The sequence below is a fragment of the Oryctolagus cuniculus genome, chromosome 9, assembly GCF_964237555.1.
Source record: "Oryctolagus cuniculus chromosome 9, mOryCun1.1, whole genome shotgun sequence".
Lineage (NCBI taxonomy): Eukaryota > Metazoa > Chordata > Mammalia > Lagomorpha > Leporidae > Oryctolagus > Oryctolagus cuniculus.
This window is the reverse complement of record NC_091440.1, coordinates 27739799-27763146: the sequence shown is the minus strand read 5'-3', so window position 1 is coordinate 27763146 and position 23348 is coordinate 27739799.

Genomic DNA, 23348 nt, shown 5'->3' with positions numbered 1-23348 from the left:
TGAAATCGCTCTCTTTGAGGATTCTATTTCTATGTCTTTGAAAGTTAAACCTGTACTATTTAAAAAATTGATCATGAGTTGGATAAATCTGCAAATGAAACATTATTCTTTTGTTTACTTAATTTTTCTGAAAGGTTATTGCATTTAGGTTAAAATGAGTGGGATTGATGAGTACAGTGGGGGGCCATATAATGGAACGATTAGAATGCTTATATGTGGATCAGTCTTCCTGGGTTCAATGTCCAGGCCTGCCATACATACAACAGCTGTGTAACCCTTGCAAAATTACTTACTTGTGTAATTTTAGTTACTACCATGAAGATTAAGATCAAAATATTGAGCTAATTCATGTAAGAACAAGTAGAGAGTAATTTGGCACATATGCTATATGTTACTGTTTATGTGAATTGCTTTAGGAAAATAGAATTATAATATAGTTTACAATTTAGGCAGGGTAAGAGATGATCCTAGGAAAGAAGAAATGAGATACTAGATGACTTTATAGGACTATTTGACTATTAAACATGGCTAATGATAACCAATGGAACACTTTATAGCATATCATATACAAAAATAATGCTAGATATATCATAGATAGTTGTCTAAAGTGTTTTAGAGAGAATCAGTAGAACTAGTTGGGGAATTTTTTAGCAGACTGGCGTAGTAACAATGAAATTTTGTAAAACAATAATAAAATCATAAACAGGAAATCTTGAGTCAGAAAATATACTACAAACTTTTTGTATGTGGAGATCCTGAATTCTACTCTATGTATAGATTCTTATTTTAAAAGAATAGTGACTTGGAGATGATTAGGAATTTGATATACAATTTCTCAGTGTAGAGTTCAGTTATTTATTCATTTAATTGACATGGTAATTAGCTTTATCATATTCTTGTCTTTAAATTACTAATCTCTACAAAATAAAATGTATTGGACTGATTTATTCTATGTGCTGACAACAACGAAGACACAGTAAAAGTTGATTTATGGTTCTCCAATCAAGCGTAGTGGTATTAGAGGAAACAGATTAGGCTGGAGTGTTCCAATACTGAAATTGGTGATTGGTTAACATTGGCCTATGATATTTTGGCTCGCTGTGCGGGTACTGGCAGGAAGATGTCCAGAATACAGTTGGAGTCTACATTTAGAATACAGATATAATGTCCCAGAAAACATGGAGAGCAAGAAATAAAAATAGTAAAAATCATGGGTTTAGAATGCAAGCAGAATGACAGTGGTAAAGAAAATGGGAATAAATAGCCAGAGGCATCAGGATATTCCAGGCACACAAGGGAGAAGAGCCCTGCAACGAGCAAAAGCTCAACGACAGAAGGTGTGTATCAAATGCAGGTGCATCTCTTCTTATGGAGCAAAGGCCATGCGGAGATGAGTAGCAAAATTGTCAAAAGTGCAGGCATTCGGGAATAGGCTAACAGACTGAGGATAGAATCTCACAGCAGCTAAATTTCTTACTTTTGAATCTATTCCCTTCATGTTTTAATAATTATGATTTCATAGGTAAAATCCAATTTCCATAAGCTATAAATTCTTCAGTCTCCTTGCTAGGGTAACAATTTTTTTGCCAAGAGTTTTGCCTGTGCATTAGAATTTCATATAACCTTTAAAAATATTTCCCTAACCTTCTTTGTTTTAGAAATTACTCTATATAAGCATAATTTCTCCAAATTTAATTATTCATTATCATAATTTATACTGATTTGTCTTTATTTTTCTCTCTCCTCTGATTAAAAATATCTGGAGATCATGCAATGCTCTAGATACAAAAGTAGAAATGATCACAGGTGGTGTAATGAAGATGAGAACTGGCACGGAATGCATTTTCACTGAATTTGATTTTGAAATAAATTCTAATAAACAAGATGACTAAATATTCTCTTAGTGTATGTCTGTATGTCTCTTTCTGTGACTTTTAATTAACTATTCCCCCCTCTGACTGTAATTCAAACACAATCAAAAGTAACTTTAGAACAATTAATTAGAAACAATTACAAAGAAGTCATACAACAATCCTTGGTGTATCTTAGGGGTCAGTTTTAAGATCTCTCCCTCTCTCTGTTGACATTCTCTTTAGTTAAGATACTTCTCCCTGTTTTAACACATAAATATTGATTTCTCAGAGCTTTCATAATACAGATCTTGCCAGAGATTGTGAGAGAGAAGCTAAGCAAAAGCCTCTTTGTAGTTCTCACTTGGTGTTGCTTTCCTGCTGACTATGTCACTGGTCTGAGGCCACGGCAGGGCCTGTAATAACTTCACTTTCAACTGGCTCCTGTTTTAGCTTCTCAGGTTCAGTGAGAGCATTTATCAACATAGACAAGGGTCCAATTTCTTCAACATCCCTGCTGCATCAAAGTCAGCGGCAAACAGAACTGACATAAATGTCAGTTGATTTTCACAGGAGTCTGGCTGCAGTTTAAGGCTTCCAGCTTGAGCTGAGCTCACCCTCACTTTAAAACTAGTTTCCCTTCCTGACTTGCCTCCCCTGTTGACCATCACCAGCACCACACTTCATAGAAAGGACACCACAAGAACCAGCTAACTAGCTTCCAGAACTTTTTAAAGATCCTTGTAACAACAAATGAATGCATAAATATATAACAAATATGTGTATGTATATATGTAAAGCATATATATTACATACCCAAATATGCTTACACACATGCGATATGATATATAATAGTTCTGCTTTGAATATTCAACTTTTATGATCTATCCAGTTTTTGTTTCTAGCATTATATCTCCTTTAAAATCTATGTATTTAACCTGCTTATTTTTATAATTAATTAAAAATTATTTTCAAGAAAAACTACATTTCACACCAACATTTCTTTTCATCTACTTGCTCGCATGTATAAATGACAGCATCCTAAATTGTGACGACAAAGCTAATAAATTAGATGATTCAGTAGACAGAAACTTCTTCACCTTCAGGAGGCTGGATTTTCATAAACTTGTTAAGACTCCCTCTAAAAAGATTATTTGTAAGAAAGATATTAGACATTCAAAATTTGAAATTAAAGGTTCTGATGGACTGAAGTGATGTTTGATCTGTTTTATTTTATTTTATTTTTTTTATTTTATTTTTTTTTTTGATAGGCAGAGTGGACAGTGAGAGAGAGAGACAGAGAGAAAGGTCTTCCTTTTGCCGTTGGTTCACCCTCCAATGGCCGCCGCGGCCGGGGCAATGCGGCTGGCGCACCGCGCTGATCCGATGGCAGGAGCCAGGAGCCAGGTGCTTTTCCTGGTCTCCCATGGGGTGCAGGGCCCAAGCACCTGGGCCATCCTCCACTGCACTCCCTGGCCACAGCAGAGAGCTGGCCTGGAAGAGGGGCAACCGGGACAGAATCCGGCACCCCAACCGGGACTAGAACCCGGTGTGCCGGCGCCGCAAGGCGGAGGATTAGCCTAGTGAGCTGCGGCGCCGGCCCTGTTTTATTTTATTTTTAAAAGCTTTTTCCATCGCTAAGTAGAGCTTTCTTAAAGCTCATTTTTTGTTTGAAAGGTAAAGAGACAGATGGAGACGCGTCTTCCATTCACTGGTTCACTCTGAAAATACCTGAAATAGCCAGAGCGAGGCCCAGTTAGACCATATATTGGAATTCCACCTACTTCTCTCACATGGATGGCAGAGGCCCAAGCACTAAACCACCGTCAGCCACCTCCTGGGCTGCACACTAGCAGGAAGCATAATTAGAAGCAGTATAACCTGAAATCCTCAGCTCCTCTGATACGGAACATCCAAGTTAGGGACTTAAACTTTATGGGAAAATGCCCAATCACTAAACGATGATTATAGCGCTGATTTTCCACTGAGACAATAAAGAATATATGGAATTTAACATTTTACATTTAAAGTGAACTCCAGGAGAATGTATTGTAGCACAGTGGATTAAACTGCTCTTCGGGACGCCCACAGCACAAATAGCAGAGCTTGGTATCCAGTTCGACCACGCCCTCAACCCCCAATCCAGTTCTGCTAGGACTCAGAGGCAGCAGTCACCACATAAAGGCATGGGCGCCTGCCACCCCTGTGCAAGACCTGGATGGAGTTCTGGCTTTTGCCTTTGGGTTTTAGCTGTTACTGGTCTTTGGAGAGTGAGCCAGGGAATAGAGGATCCTCTCTCTCTCTCTCTCTCTCTCTCTGTCCTCTCCATCTCTGTCATTTTCTTTTCAATTAAATGAAAACAATGCACATTTAAAAATAAAATAAAAATAACTATGACCATTAAAGAAAAAATCTCTAAATAATCAAAATAAAATATAAGACTGAATATTTTCTTAGTAGTATTGCAGGATGGCTATAAGGGATAAAAGAGTCAAGTTGTAAAAAATGAAAAACATACCAAATATTTTATTTCATTACTTTTCCTTACCACATTGATTTTTCAGTGTATGTGGATTTTGAAGTGGGACCTCAAAAAATCCGAGGAGTATGCTAGACGAGTTTAAAGATGAAATATGTACTTCAGTGTTAAAAAAAAAAAACACACTGGAGAATGTTTAACAGAAAAAGGAAACATAAATCATTGGGAGAATGGAATGAAAAGCATAAAAGAAGAACAAGAGAGCTTCTCTATTCAGTCTGTCCCATGGCGCATACTCGCAATCCAGGAAATGAACCACAAGCTAGCAAAGATACCAAATGATGATGATGATGGTGGTGGTGATGATGACGATGATGATGGGCAGACTATGTGTGAATTGAGTCATGACAACGATATGTTCAATATGTTATAATCTTTTAGAATGGATTTCCTATCTTGTTGACAATTTAAGTTAGGTTTAAGGTAGTTTAGTGTGTCCTTTGTGTCACAATTTCTTTTAAGCTTTCAAATACTATCAGTTATAAATGTTTTAACATTAAGATTTTTTGATTAACAGTCATTATACATATTGATGTGATGCAGTGTGTCATTTCAATACATGTATATAATTGGGGAATGATCAAATCAGAGTAGTTACTATTTTTCCTTTATTAACATTACTTTGGGTTGGAGCCTTGGATCTCCTCTCTTCTGTTTGCACACAAAATACATGATAACTTATTATTGGCTATACACTAATGCCCATTGTGCTGTGCAATACCAGGAACGTATTACTTCTATTTATCTCGGATTTATTATTTATTATACAACTGTCTCTTCCCCATCTCCCACACACTCACCCCTTGCAGCCTCTAGGAATTACTATTTTCAGATGTGTTTACTCTGACTTCTGCATATGAGGGAGAGCATGAAATATATGTCTTTTTGTGTCTGGCTTATTTCACTTATAATATTCTCTAATTCTGGGAGTTTTGTTGCAAATGGCATGATCTTATTCTTTTCATGGCTGAATAGTACTTCTTTGTGTATATATTCTGTCCTTTCTTTTTAAAAATCATTTATTTATTTTAAAGAATTACAGAAGGAGAGGGAGAGAGAGAAAGAGAGAGAGAGAGAGACAGAGATCTTCCATCCACTGGTTCACTCCCCAAATGGCTGCAGTTGTCCAACCTGGATAGCCCGTAGCCAGGATCCAGGAGTTTTCTTTGGGTCTCCCACATGGGTGCAAGGGCCCAGGGACTTTGGCCATTTTTCTTTGTTTTCCCAGGTGCCTTAGCAGGGAGCTGCATCAAAGTGGAACTGCCAAGAGTCGGGAGTCAAAGTAGTGCGTATATGAGATGCCAGAACTATAAATGGAGGCTTAATTAGCTATTCCACTATGCTACCCATCCACCTTTTCATTATCCATTCATTTATTGATGGACAATGTGATTGATTCCATTTGTGGTTATTGTGAGTACTACTTCAGTAAAGACTGTGGTGCAGGTATCTCTTTGTTTTGTTTTTTAATGATTTATACGTTCATTTGGAAAAATCTGAATTACAGAGAGAGAGAAAGAGAGAGAGAGAGAGAGAGAGAAAGAGAGAGAGAAACCTTGTATCCTCTGGTTCACTCCCCAAATAGCCAAAGCTTCCAGGACTGAGCCAGGCTGAAGCCAAGAACCAGAAGCTTCATCCAGGTCTCCCACATAAATGTAGAGGCCCAAGGTCTTGCACCATCTTCAGCTTTTTTCCCAGGTACATTGTCAGGGAGCTATATTGGAAGTAGAGCATCCAGAACTTGAACTGGCACTCATATGGGATTCCAGCCATGTAGACTGTGGTTTAACCCACTGTGCTACAGCACCAACCAGAGTTGTCTCTTTGTTAAAAAAATTTCATGTCTTTTTAATATACACCCATTAGTGGGCGTACTGGATCATGTAACAGTTATTTGAGAGTTAGAGAAAAAGTGAGAGAACTTCCATATGCTATTTTCCTCACCAAATGCCCGCAATAGATGGCAGTCAAAGATAGGAGCTGGGAACTGAACCCAGATTTCCCACCTGGGTAATAGGAACTGAATTACTCCACCGATCACCACTGCCTCCAAAAATCTCCATTAGAGGAAGCTGCAGTTAAAGAACCAGAGGTGAAGACTGAATCCAAGCACTCAGATTTGGCATGTGTTTGTCTTAACTAGTATTTTAACTGCTAAGCCAAACATTTGTCCATATTTCTAGTGTTTTCAGGAATTTTCACAGTATTTTCAACAGTGCCTGGAATGATTTACATTCCTACTTTAGCTGTTTCTAAATAACCAATTAATATTGTTTTAAATCATTTCATTATAGGTATTATGAACATTTCATTGTAGGTTTATACACACTAATGAAGGCTACATGCCTGTCTCAGTTACTTCCAATTGAAAATGCTTTACTGTTTTCTACATTTTTTAGATGTATTTATTTATTTATTTATTGAGAGGTAGAGTTACAGAAAGATGGAGAGACAGAGAGAAAGGTTTTTAATCTGCTGGTTCACTCTCCAAATGGCCACAATGGCTGGAGCTGAGTTGATCTGAAGCCAGGAGCCAGGAGCTTGTTCTAGGTCTCTCATGCAGGTGCAGGGACCCAAGCATTTGAGTTGTCTTCTACTGCTTTCGCAGATCATAGCAGAGAGCTGGATCAGAAGAGGAGCAGCCAGGATACAAACCTGCGCCCATATGGGATGCTGATGATGCAGATGGAGACTTAGACTTAGCCTACTAGGCCACAGTGCTGGCCTCCCCTTTCTATATTTATCTTTTTTTTTTTTTTGACAGGCAGAGTTAGACAGAGAGAAAGGTCTTCCTTCCGTTGGTTCACCCCCCAAATGGCCACTACAGCCGGCGTGCTGCGCCAATCCAACACCAGGGGCCAGGTGCTTCCTCCTGGTCTGCAGAGCCCAAGCACTTGGGCCATCCTCCACTGCCTTCCTGGGCCACAGCAGAGAGCTGGACTGGAAGAGGAGCAACCTGGACAGAACCAGCGTCCCAACCGGGACTAGAACCCAGGTTGCTGGCACCGCAGGCGGAGGATTAGCCTGGTGAGCAACTATTAGCCTTTTACACTTTCAATATCTTCTGTGCTTTGATTGACATCTTGGATGCACATAATTTAAAATTTACCTTAACAAAAGTGAATGTTTTGGGGGAAAAAGGAGTTGAGAGGGAGAGAGAGAATTCTTTTATCCACTAGTTCACTCCCTAAATTACCACGATAGCTAGGGCTGTGCCAGGATGAAGCCACAGACTAGGCACTCAATTCATGTCACTCATGTGGGTGGAAGGGTCTTAAGTACCTGAGCCATCATTTGCTGCTTTACAGAGTGTGTAATAAATAAACCTAGAGCCAAAGTTGAAACTAGACTCCAACTCTTTTGCTCTGATAAGAGATGTGAGTGTTCAAAGCATGACTGAATCCACTGGGCTAAAATACCTACCCCAACTGGCTTTACAAATTGAACTTAGTTTATATTTATTTTAGAAATACAGAAAAAGGCCAGTAACATCTTCAAAGTTGGTGTCAGCATTTTGGCATGTTAACAGGAAGTTTGGCTCTGAAGTGGAGCCAGGATGTGAAGCTAGTCATATTAATATGAAATGCTGGCATCATAACTACTGTATCAAACACCTGTCCCATGAATCCCTTAATTTTGTATTTCCAATTCATTCAAGAGAAAGTGCTACTAAATTTCTTTAATGAGCAATTTATAAGATAATATAAGGATAGTAACTTCAGATTCTTTAGAATAATTGAAATTATGAGCACTATTATTCTAATAAGTACTTTAGCAAGGCTCAGGATAAAAATACGTACAAAAATAATTCTATAAAAATATTGATTTAGCTAAAGGCATGGCCAGTGGTTGTCATAACTTCAATATGGCAAATTGCCAGTACATTTAGAATCTTGAGAGTCAAACATTAAACATCTTACTCTCCATTTCAGTAATTTAGTCCTTGTGAAAAGAAGATTGGCAGAAAGGAAAGAGAGTGAAGCACTCTGTTTGTCCAAAGAAAAATAGATCCTAGACACTAAGTGCCCAATCTTCTATCATGTTATCCTGCCAAGACCCTTCACTTTATACATAGAAAGAACCATTTTCAGGACAAAGCATAATTGAGATTTTGACCTCAACCACTCTTTGATCTTAGAAACCTGCTCACTTGCTGTATAAAGTCCATGGCACCAGTTCTGCTTTATTGTCCTTTCAGAAAAAGGAGGAAAACCAACACAAAAAAACTCTCCGGATTTTCAAAGATTTTTAGTTTTTTTTAATATATATATATATATATATAGAGAGAGATAGAGAGAGAGAGAACAGATTTCATGTATTCCATAGGTACAAAAGCTTATAAAATATCTAGTTCATGAAAAAGGCTTAAATATATTCTGAACTAGTGATAACATACATTTAACACGTTTCATAGGTGTTAGAAACAATGTAAAACAACATGGAATCCACACTTGTGAAGAGGTTAGCTAAATCATTACCATTCTCATCTCATCTCTTCCACATAAGGTAACAAAGCAAGTGTAATCCCTTTCTCACATGGAAGCCATTAAGAAAAATTTAAAGATAGGGAACCATTCTGGAGGCATGTAGAATTTTATTTTCTACCCTGGGTTGAAGAGGTAGCATTCTGCACTATTGAAAATAGATCTATCAGTTGTTAAATATCTATTAGGTTAGAAAGAAGGAAGAAATAGCTATTAGTTTTTCAAAAATCATACATCTTGTCTATTTCTAGAAAACAGATTTAAGTTTAATGTACTAGCTTGAAAACTTTCTTTGAAAAGAAAACTCGAAGAGAAAGTTATGTACAAATAAATCTGGTATTCTGAGACCTTAATTATTCACATTTGGAGTATTCCAAAAGAGGATCCAATAAGTGGAGTGTGTGTGTGTGTGTATGTGTGTGTGTGTGTGTTTGTGTGTATCTTATTGGTAGAGGAAGTGTTTAAGATCAATGTGGCTGTGGTTAACATAAAAAAGTTGACAAAGCAAAAATGTTATTGATTGAGATTTTGTGCCATGTGCCAATATTGTGAATGGAATTTTACATAGAATTACTTTTTGTTTGCTTGTTTTGCTTGTTTTTATTGAGAGCTCATAAAAGACCAATGGAAACTCTGTACTGTACATCTGTTATGAATTAGAAAACAGCCTGGGAGATTAAATATAATTTTCACAAGTGGTAGATCATGGTAATTCAAAATAAGTTTTGCATTTTGAAGCCCATATTTTTCTCTGTCCCCTGTAATTTCTCTACTACTTTATTCATATACCTACATAACCTTTTAAATAGTCTAGATGCTAGAAAAATATAAAATTAATCAAAGGAAAGAAAAGTTTTTGTCTTATGATTTCTTATTGTAAAATAGAAGTAGTTATATACAATGTATCTCTATTATCAGTGTCTTTAAATAGCAGCAGTGATAATGGTGTAAGTGTAAATTATAAAATACTGAAAATGTGAATGCTTTTTAAAGATTTATTTATTTATTGGAAAGGCAGAGTTACACAAAGAGAGAAGGAGAGGCAGAGAGACAGAGAGATTTTCCATCGGCTGATTCACTCCCCAGTTGGTCGCAATGGCCAGAGCTGTGCCGATCTGAAGCTAGGAATCAGGAGTTTCTTCTGGGTCTCCCATGTGGGTGCAGGGGCCCAAAGACTTGGACCATCTTCTACTGCTTTCCCAGACCATAGCAGAGAGATGGATCAGAAGTGGACCAGCCAGGACTCGAACCGGTGCCCATAGGGGATGTTGGCACTGCAGGTGGCAGTTTTACATGCTGTTCCACGGTGCTGGCCCCTGAAATTTTATCATACTTAAATTGTTTATACATTTTTGTTGTATTTGAATTTTTTAAATTCTTAAAATATTCATTAATAGCTTTACACAAATTTTCATTTTCCATTCAAAATACTCCTTTTGTAAAGATATTATTCTCAAAATAATAATAAAGCTAAGGCAATAAGGGAGAAAATTAACATGATATTATTAACACATTGAATTTTATACTAAAAATAGATATTTTGGGGGTTGCTTCTGTGGCACAGCTGGTTAGGCAATGGCCTGCAGTGCCAGCATCCCATATGGGCACTGGTTAGAGTCCCAGCTACTGCACTTCCAATCCAGCTCCCTGCTAATGTGACCAGGATAACAGCACAGGATGGTCCAAGTATTTGGGCCCCTGCATCCACTTATTCACTTTGGAGACCAGGAAGAAGCTCCTGACTCCTGGCTTTGGCCCAGTCAAGCCCAGCCCAGCCCTGACTATTTTGACCATTTGAGGAGTGAACCAGCAGATGGAAGACTTCTCTTTCTCTCTCTTTCTCTCTCTGTAACTCTGTTTTCAAATAAATAATTATTTAAAATAATAATATATATATATCTATAATGTACAAAATGATGTATATGACACTAAAAGAACAGCATCAGTTGATGAGGATGGCTTATTATGACTATATCAGCTACCTGCTTTTACATTTTATTCTGATTGTTGCATTTAGATATGAGAGTAAACTGAGGGAAAAATATTGTTGACATTCCTATCAGAATATGATGGTTGTAGCTGATGCAACTATTTTAGTAGGGTATCTTGATGTAGCCTTTTTATGTACCACATAGGTATGAGAAATTTTAGTAAAAATTTAATAAGAATTAAATAAAAAGTACATTCTGAATAGCAATTAAGGTGGTATTGAAGATCCACACCAACAAGAAAATTCTCAAATGTGTATATCAGGAAATACATAATTACAGTCATAACTGGAAAAGGTAGGGAAAACAGAGAATAAGGTGAACCAAGCTAACAAGCTCTTTTGGGTGGTGTATATAGGACACCCCATTGTAAAAACACATAGGAACTGGAAGAACTCATTATGAAATATATGATTTCTAAAATAAATTTCCTGAGGTTTCAATCTATTATATCTAGAGAATGAAAGAATAGTACACACTTGTTTTGTGGTTACAATCTTGGATCATTCAGTTAAATAGTAATATGAGTAATTACACAATCATAAAATAAATCTTTAATGAGTTTTTTTTATTCAGCATACACTTAATTTTCATGTTGACATTAATGATGTGAAATAGATATTATCCATTTAACAGATAAAGCATTTTAAATTCAGACATTTAATAATGTATTCAAGGAAAATAGCAGTTAAATTATATGTAGGGTTAAAATCAGTAGTTTTTTTTTTTCTAAATATTATGAGTTTAATCAGCTTTGGTAAAAATATAGACTCACTCTCTGTATTTTGACAATGAAATGTACTTGTTTTGCACATCAGTAAGTTCTGCATAGATTAAAAAAACTTACAAAATGCTTTTTGAAATGAAACCAAATGTAAATTGTGAATTAAAAAACTAAACACACATATTTTCTCTTTGGCTAAAATTTCTAGAACTATATTGAATAGCAATGGTGAAAATGGACATTCTTTTCTGGTTCTTGATCTGAATAGAAATTTTTCCAACTTCTCCCCATTCAGTAGGAGACTTTGAGTTTGTCATAAATTGTCATCTTGTGTTGAAGATTGGTCCTTCTATACCCAATGTGCTTACGATTTTCATCATGAAAGATGTTGTATTTTATTAAAAACTTTCTCTGCATCCATTGAGATAATCATATGGTTTTTATTCTTCAATTTGTTAATGTGACAAACCACATTTATTGATTTGTGAAATGGAAACATCCCTAATACCAAGGATGAATCCTACTTGGCCCAGGTGAACAATCTTTCTGATGTTTGTTGGATTTGATTAGCTAATATTTTGTTGAAGATTTCTATATCTATCTTCATCAGATATATTGGTCTATAGTTCTCTTTCTTTGTGTATTTTTTTTCTGGTTTAAGAATTAAGGTGATGCTGGCCTCATAAAGGAATTTGGGCATATTGGGCATATTCCCTCTCTTTCAATTATTTTGAATGGCTTAAGAAGAATTGCAATTAGTTCTTCTTTAAAAGTCAGGTAGAATTCAGCAGTGAAGCCATCTGGTCCTGGGTTTTTGTTGTTGTTGCTGGGAAGGTCTAACCTCAGTCTGGTTATTGGTCTATTTATGTTTCCTTTGTCTTCATGACTCAATTTTGATAGATTATATGATAGATTATATGTGTCTAAGAACCTAAGCATTTCTTCTAGATTTTCAAATTTGTTGGCATATTGCTGTTTGTATTAATTCCTGATGATTTTTTTTATTTTGGTGGTATTCTTTGTTACAACTCTGTTTCACCTCTGATTTTATTGATTGGGGTCTTCTTTTGTTTTCTTTTTTTTTTAACTTTTATTTAATGAATATAAATTTCCAAAGTACAGCTTATGGATTACAATGGCTTCCCCCCATAACGTCCCTCCCACCCGCAACCCTCCCCTTTCCCACTCCCTCTCCCCTTCCATTCACATCAATATTCATTTTCAATTATCTTTATATACAGAAGATCAGTTTAGCATACATTAAGTAAAGATTTCAACAGTTTGCACCCACATATAAACACAAAGTGAAAAATACTGTTTGAGTACTAGTTATAGCATTAAATCACAATGTACAACACATTAAGGACAGAGATCCTACATGAGGAGTAAGTGCACAATGACTCCTGTTGTTGACTTAACAATTTGACACTCTTGTTTATGTTGTCACTAATCACCCTAGGCTCTTGTCATGAGTTGCCAAGGCTATGGAAGCCTTTTGAGTTCACCGACTCTGATCACATTTAGACAAGGTCATAATCAAAGTGGAAGTTCTCTCCTCCCTTCAGAGAAAGGTACCTCCTTCTTTAATGACCTGTTCTTTACACTGGGATCTCACTCACGGAGTGAGTGTCTTGGCTTTCCATGCCTGAAATACTCTCATGGGCTTTTCAACCGGATTCGCATGCCTTAAGGGCTGATTCTGAGGCCAGAGTGCTGTTTAGGACATCCGCCATGCTATGAGTCTGCTGTGTATCTCGCTTCCCATGTTGGATCATTCTCTCCCTTTTTTATTCTATCGGTTAGTATTTGCAGACACTAGTCTTGTTTATGTGATCCCTTTGACTCTTAGTCCTATCATTATGATCAACTGTGAACAGAGATTGATCACTTGGACTAGTGAGATGGCATTGGTACATGCCACCTTGATGGGATTGAATTGGAATCCCCTGGTATGTTTCTAACTCTACCGTTTGGGGCAAGTCAGCTTGTTTTCCTTTTTTGATTAGTTGTGCCAATGGTTTATCGATTTGTTTATTTTTCACTAAACTGGCTCTTCATATCATTGGTCTTCTGTGTCGTTTTGTTATTATTATTTTACTTGTTTATTCTTTTGCCGTGGTTTTATTAGTTGTCTATTCTGTTGTTATTTATTTCTTCTCTAATTTTAATTATTTCTTTCCTCCTATTAATTAGGGGTTTGGTTTATTGGTGATTTCTAGGTAATTGAGATGCAATGATAGCTTATTTATTTGGTGCCTTTCCAATTTCTTGATGTAGCCACCAATTGCTTTGGATTTCCTCCTAACATTGTTTTTGCTGTATCCCATAACTTTTTTTAACTTTTATTTAATGAATATAAATTTCCAAAGTACAGCTTATGGATTACAATGGCTTCCCCCCCATATCGTCTCTCCCACCTGCATCCCTCCCCTTTCTCACTCCCTCTCCCCTTCCATTCACATCAAGATTCATTTTCGATTCTCTTTATATACAGAAGATCAGTTTAGCATACATTAAGTAAAGATTTCAACAGTTTGCTCCCACACAAACATAAAGTGAAAAATAATAGATGATTTTTTAAATGATGATGAAATCAGATCAGACCTATTGTCATGTTTAATCCCAGTGAGAGTCAAGTTGGGAATTGATAATTTATTTTTTTTCTTTTTTTTTTTTTACAGAAGATCAGTTTAGTATACATTAAGTAAAGATTTCAACAGTTTGCACCCCCATAGAAACACAAAGCGAAATATACTGTTTGAGTACTCATTATAGCATTAAGTCTCAATGTACAGCACATTAAGGACAGAGATCCTACATGAGGAGTAAGTGCACAGTGACTCCTGTTGTTGACTTTACAAATTGACACTCCTGTTTATGGCATCAATAATTTCCCTATGCACCAGTCATGAGTTTCCAAGGCTATGGAAGCCTTTTGACTTCAATGATCTTATCTTGTTTAGACAAGGTTCTATTCAAAGTGGAGGTTCTCTCCTCCCTTCAGAGAAAGATACCTCCTTCTTTGAAGACCTGTTCTTTCCACTGGGATCTCACTCACAGAGATCTTTCATTTAGGGTTTTTTTTTTTTTTTTGTCTATTCCCAAAAATTTGTCTTCTAGCATGAATATTCTTTCTTCTGCCACATTAAGACTGTTGTTAAGGCTTCCCACTATACTTTTTTTGAAATATTGAATTCTTCGTTTCTTATATTTCAGTTTGAATTCTCTTCAAATTTTAATCAAATGGGAAAATTTTTCTTCCATGACATTTATGGATTTCTTTAGCTCATGGATTTCCTTCTTGCTGCTTCTGAGTAACCTATGATTAATTTGTTGAATTCCTTTTCATGTATTTCATCAATCTCTTCATCTCCCCATTCTAAGATTGAAGTTTTGTTTTATTCCTTTGAGGAAGTCATGTTATCTTCCTAGTTTGTATTTCTGAATTTCTGCATTTATTTTTAGACATTTGTGAAAATACTTGTTGGTTTTTTCCACTGAAGTCTTTTTTCTTTAAACTATGCCTCTGCGGTTTATTTGAGTGGTTGTTGTTTCAACGAATATCCAAAACTGTGTGTTAGCTGGGGCCAGGAGGCAGTCAGTGCTCCAGGTTGCAGCTAGTATTCAAGATGACAACAAAGTTGGTATGGTAGATCTCTGTTGTCAGCAGGGGAGAGGGTATAATTACCTCTGTTGGCATAATCACATTCTCACCTCCTCCCTTCCAAGGTGATAAATGCGCAGGGTAAGCCCACAGTGGGTGCAAAACTCACCTGTGCTGCCTCATGGACAACACAAGGATCTGTGCATGAGCATGGATCCCACTCCATTAAGTTACCCCAGTTAATCTGGGAGCACTGTACTTCTGGCAACACCCATGGTGATTTCCCATAAACCTAGCTACACTATCATGCAGTCATAGAGTTTCCACAGACTCAGCACACAAGACTCCACCATAGTCACAGGGTACAGAGGATCAACTCTGCCCCACTAGCCTGTCTCTTCCACAGAGAGTCAGAGATGTTTCCAACACAGCTGCCTGTGTGTGCTCTGACTTGGTGGTTTGAACCCCAGAGCCTGTTGTATGTTGACAGATTTGGGGCACATCACAGTCCTATGTGGGTTCCCATCCACTATCAATCCTCCCAGTCAGACTAATAGTAGTGGAAAACATGAACTTTTGCCTCTGGTAATGTCCCCCGATCACACATGTGTACAAGAGCCATTGCAGGCACTTGTGGTGTCAGAAACTATCTTTGATAATCTAAAATGTAATGATACACTTTTTCACGTGAAGTTTTAACTACCTTATATCTCATGGTTCGAAACTAATAACTTTCCTACTTACATCTTCAAATAAGAACAGGAAATATATTTTTTCTTTATGGGCACATAAGTAGCAAATACACTATGCTATATTGCTCAAATGAAAAGTGGGCAGGGTGTACAGACAAATTTAGTAACTACAAAGTATAGATGTTTAATTAAAATACATATTTAAAAAATAAATCTCAAAAAATAAAGGAAAACAATCTAATATATGATTTACCTCTTCTTACATTGGTAGGATTATTATTATTATTATTTATGTTGTTGCTATTGTATTGCTTGCTTCATAGTTGGATCTTTGCTTATTTGTTAAGAATGTCTACTATAGATTAATTTAGGGAATAATATTTTATATATTACTGATAAGGAGATTATTGACAAAATACAGATTTTGCCAATTAGGTCATTTGTTAGTGTATGTAGAAATAAATTATTGTCCCTGATTTACTAGCTTAATGGGTGCAGAAATCTTTGCTATTCTGTTATTGGAAGTATCAGCCAATTGCTGAGATAAATGCCAGCCTCAAAACAGATACAAATTTAATGAATGAATGGATCCTATTAATAGTAATAATTTCCAAATTTGAAAAACATCTTGAGGGATAAAAAAGATTTGCACATAAATATATGCTAATATGGTCTTATTTGTAAAACTGGAAGTGCAAACACTACACATATAGTTAAATATGGCTATTTGGTTAAATTGTGTATTCTGTAAGCATTTTGATGTTTGGGGATTTACTATCAATGGTGATACTTATACTCAGAAGGAAATATTTCTGTTAAACAAAACAGAATTGCCAAATATTATGCAGAAATGAGATTAGAGCTATAAAACATGATTTTTTATATAGTTAATAAAATGAATTCCCATTGGGTGTTAAATACTATTCTGAAGTTATTTCTATTCTCACAATGGATTCACTAATTTAATTTTAGGTCACTTTTCTGGCTTATGAGGTCACTACTTCCAATACATGTTAATTAATTATTTTAACTCTCACATTAGTTGTATGAGGGCAACACTATTTCAATTCCCTGGAAAGTGAATCACAGAAAGGTTCATTACCTAGGTGTAGCAGGCACATGATCAGAATGGCAAGGTTAGGGTTTGAATTAGAAGAATCATGATGAAGACTCATAGATCTTGAACTTTCTACTCTATGCTCAGAATTGCATATATCATGATACACTCGAGTTTCCCCTCATGTGCCAAATTATGGTAATATTTATTGGATAATGAATATTCATGATATTTTAACATGAAAGTACTGGCACACAATATTTTAGGGAGTTTTTACAAAATGCTTGCTAAAATAAGTAGTGAAAAAGTAAATGATAACATGGTAGTATAGAGATGTTTGGAATACAAGGGGAACAATTTGCAAAATCAGCTAAAGCAAATAATCATTCATCTCACAACGGCAATAGCATTATTAAAGTCTGTGGTTGACAGTGGTATAATATCTTAGGGTTTTATGTCAACAAGGTGGGAAGTAACATGAGTGATGAGGTCTGTTGTTTCCACTGGGTCCTCTTACTCAGTGATTGACGATTCAAGTCATGATTTCCTTAATTTTTTATGTTTTCTGCTCCACAAGTCCATTAAGTATGTACTGACATGTGAACATGAATTTCATTCAGTCATAGCATCAGAACTTAATAACTCATATTTTATTTAAATATGATTTTAAAAATAAAGTGTAGAGTAGTGCAGCAGGGTAATTCACCACTTGGGACATTCACATTCCATATCAGAATACCTAGGTTTGTGTCCCCCAGTAGTTTCTGATCCAGCTTTCTGCTAATGCATCCCCTCGGAGACAGAAAGTAATGAATCACATTTGGGTCCCTGCCATCCATGTGGGATACCCAGATGGAGTAAGTGCTGGCTTGGGCTTGGATCAGTCCCAGGATTGTGGGTATATGGGGAATGAACCCATGAATGAAGTTTTCTCTCTCTCTCTCTAGCTCTCTCTCATTTGACTGCCTTTCAAACAAATTTTAGCACTTTTTAAAGGTAAAAAATAAAGTATTTAATTCTTCCATTTTGGAAAATATAATTCTCCTCTACTAATGCAGGAAAATAGTTGAATAATATATTAATTACATCAATTAAAATCTTGTTTAATAATGAGATTACCAGAATGCAAAAGCATGTGACTGACTGATTTTAGAATTTTCTATATTCAATAAAAATGTGTTTGCATCTGTGTGTGTACACAGAGAGGGAGAGAGATCTGTATATCTATGTGATATAGCCATTTCTATCAATCTCCACATACATATCTATAGAGAATTAGAAGAAAAGTCTTAAAAATTTATTGAAAATTAGCTAAAAGATAAGTTTGTTTTGGTGTAAAAGTAATGAAATCCAAGCACAGGATGAACTTTCTTTTTTTTTTTTTTTTAAATTGCTGTATTGATTTTAATTTTTTTTTCTTTTTTATTTTTTTTTAAACTTTTATTTAATGAATATAAATTTCCAAAGTACGACTTATGGATTACAATGGCTTCCCCCCCATACCGTCCTTCCCACCCACAACCCTCCCCTTTCCCACTCCCTCTCCCCTTCCATTCACATCAAGATTCATTTTTGATTATCTTAATATACAGAAGATCAGCTTAGTATACATCAAGTATGGATTTCAACAGTTTGCTCCCACACAGAAACATAAAGTGAAAAATAATAGATGATTTTTTTTAAATGATGATGAAATCAGAGCAGACCTATTGTCATGTTTAATCCCAGTGAGAGTCAAGTTGGGAATTGATAATTTCTTTTTTTTTTTTTTTTACAGAGGATCAGTTTAGTATGCATTAAGTAAGGATTTCAACAGTTTGCACCCCCATAGAAACACAAAGTGAAATATATTGTTTGAGTACTCGTTATAGCATTAAATCTCAATGTACAGCACATTAAGGATAGAGATCCTACATGAGGAGTAAGTGCACAGTGACTCCTGTTGTTGACTTTACCAATTGACACTCCTGTCTATGGCATCAGTAATCTCCCTATGCTCCAGTCATGAGTTTCCAAGGCTATGGAAGCCCTCTGAGTTCTCCGACTCTTATCTTGTTTAGACAAGGTCATAGTCAAAGTGGAGGTTCTCTCCTCCCTTCAGAGAAAGGTACCTCCTTCTTTGATGACCTGTTCTTTCCACTGGGATCTCACTCGCAGAGATCTTTTGCCAGAGTGTCTTGGCTTTCCATGCCTGAAATACTCTCATGAGCTTTTCAGCCAGCTCCGAATGCCTTTAGGGCTGATTCTGAGGCCAGAGTGCTATTTAGGACATCTGCCATTCTATGAGTCTGCTGAGTATCTCACTTCCCATGTTGGATCACTCTCCCCTTTATTTACTCCATCGTTTAGCATTAGCAGGTACTAGACTTGTCTATGTGCTCCCTTTGACTCCCAGTCCCTCCACCATGACCAACTGTGAACTGAAACTGATCACCTGGAACAGTGAGATGGCATTGGTACATGCCACCTCGATGGGATTGAATTGGAATCCCCTGGTATGCTTCCAACTCCACCACTTGGGGCAAGTCACCCTGAGCATGTCCCAAATTATACATCCCTTCCCTCTCCCATTCCCACTCCCATGTTCAACAGGGATCACATTTCAGTTAATTTTCAACACTTAAGAATAACTGTGTAATAATTACAGAATTAAACCAGTCATATTAAGTAGAACAGATAAAAAAAAACTACTAAGAGGGATAATGTATTAAGTTGTTCATTAACAGTCAGGGCTATGCTGATCAAGCCACCATTTCCCATAGTGTCCACCTCACTCCAACAGGTTTCCCTCTTGGTGTTCTGTCAGTCGTCACCGATCAGGGAGAACATATGGTATTTGTCCCTTTGGGACTGGCTTATTTCACTCAGCATGATGTGTTCCAGATTCCTCCATTTTGTTGCAAATGACTGGATTTCGTTGTTTCTTACTGCGGTATAGTATTCTAAAGAGTACATATCCCATAATTTCTTTATCCAGTCTATCGTTGATGGGCATTTGTGTTGGTTCCAGGTCTTAGCTATTGTGAATTGAGCTGCAATAAACATTAGGCTGCAGACCGCTTTTTTGTTTGCCAATTTAAATTCCTTTGGGTAAATTCCAAGGAGTGGGATGGCTGGGTCGAACGGTAGGGTTATCTTCAGGTTTCTGAGGAATCTCCAGACTGACTTCCATAGTGGCTTGACCAGTTTGCATTCCCACCAACAGTGGGTTAGTGTCCCTTTTTCCCCACATCCTCGCCAGCATCTGTTGTTGGTAGATTTCTGCATGTGAGCCATTCTAACCGGGGTGAGGTGAAACCTCATTGTGGTTTTGATTTGCATTTCCCTGATTGCTAATGACCTTGAACATTTTTTCATGTGCCTGTTGGCCATTTGGATTTCCTCTTTTGAAAAATGTCTATTGAGGTCCTTGGCCCATCTCTTAAGTGGGTTGTTGGTTTTGTTTTTGTGGAGTTTCTTGATCTCTTTGTAGATTCTGGTTATTAACCCTTTATCTGTTGCATACTTTGCAAATATTTTTTCCCATTCTGTCGGTTGTCTCTTCACTCTCCTGACTGTTTCTTTTGCAGTACAGAAACTTCTCAATTTGATGCAATCCCAATAGTTGATTTTGGCTTTGACTGCCTGTGCCTCCCGGGTCTTTTCCAGAAATTCTTTGCCTGTGCCAATATCTTGAAGGGTTTCTCCAATGTTCTCTAGTAACTTGATGGTGTCAGGTCGTAGATTTAGGTCTTTAATCCATGTTGAGTGGATTTTTGTGTAAGGTGTAAGGTAGGGGTCTTCTTCATGATTCTGCACTTGGAAATCCAATTTTCCCAGAACATTTATTGAATAGACTGTCCTTGCTCCAAGAATTAGTTTTAGATCCTTGATCAAATATAAGTTGGCTGTAGCTGTTTGGGTTGATTTCTGGTGTTTCAATTCTGTTCCATTGGTCTATCCATCTGTTTCTGTACCAATACCATGCTGTTTTGATTACAACTGCCCTGTAGTATGTCCTGAAATCTGGTATTGTGATGCCTCCGGCTTTGTTTTTGTTGTACAAGATTGCTTTAGCTATTCGAGGTCTCTTGTGCCTCCATATAAATTTCAGCACCATTTTTTCCAGATCTGAGAAGAAGGTCTTCGGTATCTTGATTGGTATTGCATTGAATCTGTAAATTGCTTTTGGGAGAATGGACATTTTGATGATATTGATTCTTCCAATCCATGAGCATGGAAGATTTTTCCATTTCTTGGTATCCTCTTCTATTTCTTTCTTTAAGGTTTTGTAATTTTCATCATAGAGATCTTTAACGTCTTTGGTTAAGTTTATTCCAAGGTATTTGATTGTTTTTGTAGCTATTGTGAATGGGATTGATCTTAGAAGTTCTTCCTCAGCCATGGCATTGTCTGTGTATACAAAGGCTGTTGATTTTTGTGCATTGATTTTATACCCTGCTACTTTGCCAAACTCTTCTATGAGTTCCAACAGCACCGCAGCTCAATAGTCCTCCATCTAGCAGCGCCGGCACACTGGGTTCTAGTCCCGGTCGGGGCACCAGATTCTGTCCTGGTTGCCCCTCTTCCAGCCCAGCTCTCTGCTATGGCCCGGGAGTGCAGTGGAGGATGGCCCAGGTGCTTGGGCCCTGCATCCCGTGGGAGACCAGGAGAAGCACCTGGCTCCTGCCATCGGATCAGCGTGGTGCGCCGGCCGCAGCGCGCCAGCCGTGGTGGCCATTGGAGAGTGAACCAGGGGCAAAAGGAAGACCTTTCTCTCTGTCTCTCACTGTCCACTCTGCCTGTCAAAAAAAAAAAAAAAAAGAATTAATGAAAATAGTATATAATGAACAAGCTATAAAGGAATTTAAAATTATTTTGTACCAAATAAACAAACATATTTTAATCATAATTTCCATGAATTCTTGAGGTATATTTATAAAGATGTCAGTTTCAAGCAAGTCTTAGAATTGTATAAACTTGTATTCATCTGTGACCTTTCTATTTACCCAATACTTAAAGCTTTTCCGATACATCATGCCTTAGTATGAATGTGTATGGGAGTATGTTGTGTGTGTGTCAAAATCCCTAAAACTGTTACAGTTAAAAAAGTAAAGAAAAGCGATTCTCAACTAGTAAGTGGTTTCAAGGATCACTCTGCCCATATCTCAGGGAGGCCATGAGGAATTCTTTAATACCGAGGATTGCAGTACCAAAAACTGTTGACACCAGTAACTGAGGATATAGAAAATGACCTAAAGATATCTTTATACTTTAAGTTTACACCAATTTCAAAATGAAAATTTGCAAATTGAGGATCCATTCTCATTCTCAGAAGGAGACAGAGAACAATTTAGACACACATGAAACAGAAGGAAGTAGGCCTTGCAAAGAAAGGCAGGATTTTTTCCTGTAACTACAAAGGATTGAAAGGTTCAGCCATAAGCTAATGTTAGATTTGCTTTATGACTGTAATAATCACAAATTTAATTTGAAATTGTTCTACCAACAATCATGAAGTAAATAAATACCACAAATTAATCTAAAACAAGTCCTTTATCCATTTATCACTTAAAACGTAGTTACTGTTTCTGGGCTGTTACAACGATGAAACTGCTTTTATGAACATTTTTGTGTATTTATCCTGGTGCACAAAGTGGAAAGATCTTTCCAAGACAGCAGGGCATCTTTACAATGTTTAAAATTATTAAGAAATACAAGGATGTTTTGTACCTATATTAGCAACTAAAGACATTTATAAATATTTACTTATCAATCTATTTTATGATCATGAGCAATGGTAATATTATCCCATCATGTAAATACGTTTCACTTAATTGAAAATAATATTATCCATAACAATTAATGAGGAGACTGTCATAATTTTATATTTCAATAAAACCAGGATTATAATTTTTGTTTTTATGTTTAATGCATTGTGATAGGTTGTTTTGATTGAAGCATATAAACAAAAGCTAACCTCACATAAAAAGGGGTTGGAAAATTGAGAAGTGTTTTATTAATCTTTGACACATAACTGTCACAAATTTGATTAAAAATTGCCAAAATCAACAAGCAATACTTTCTCAGATTAGTTGCTTTGTGGAATGTTAAACGCAATAAACAATCTTTTTTTCTTTAATATGGTAAAATCTGCTTGTCTGTCATGCATTTAATAAGGGCATTTTACCAACATTCTATATCGATTGTTTAGAAAATAGCTGCTCAATGAATTTACATAGATCTTTCAAATATTGCTATAATTTATTAGTCAATATTAAAATAATAAAAACAATGAACTATTAGTTAATATCTCTACATACCTCAGAACAGAAACATAAAGTATTGGGAAGATATAAAGTTCACGTAGGTGAATATAGCTTTTTACAATGCAGCTACTTGTTTGAAACAGAGTTTTTAACTGTGTGTAG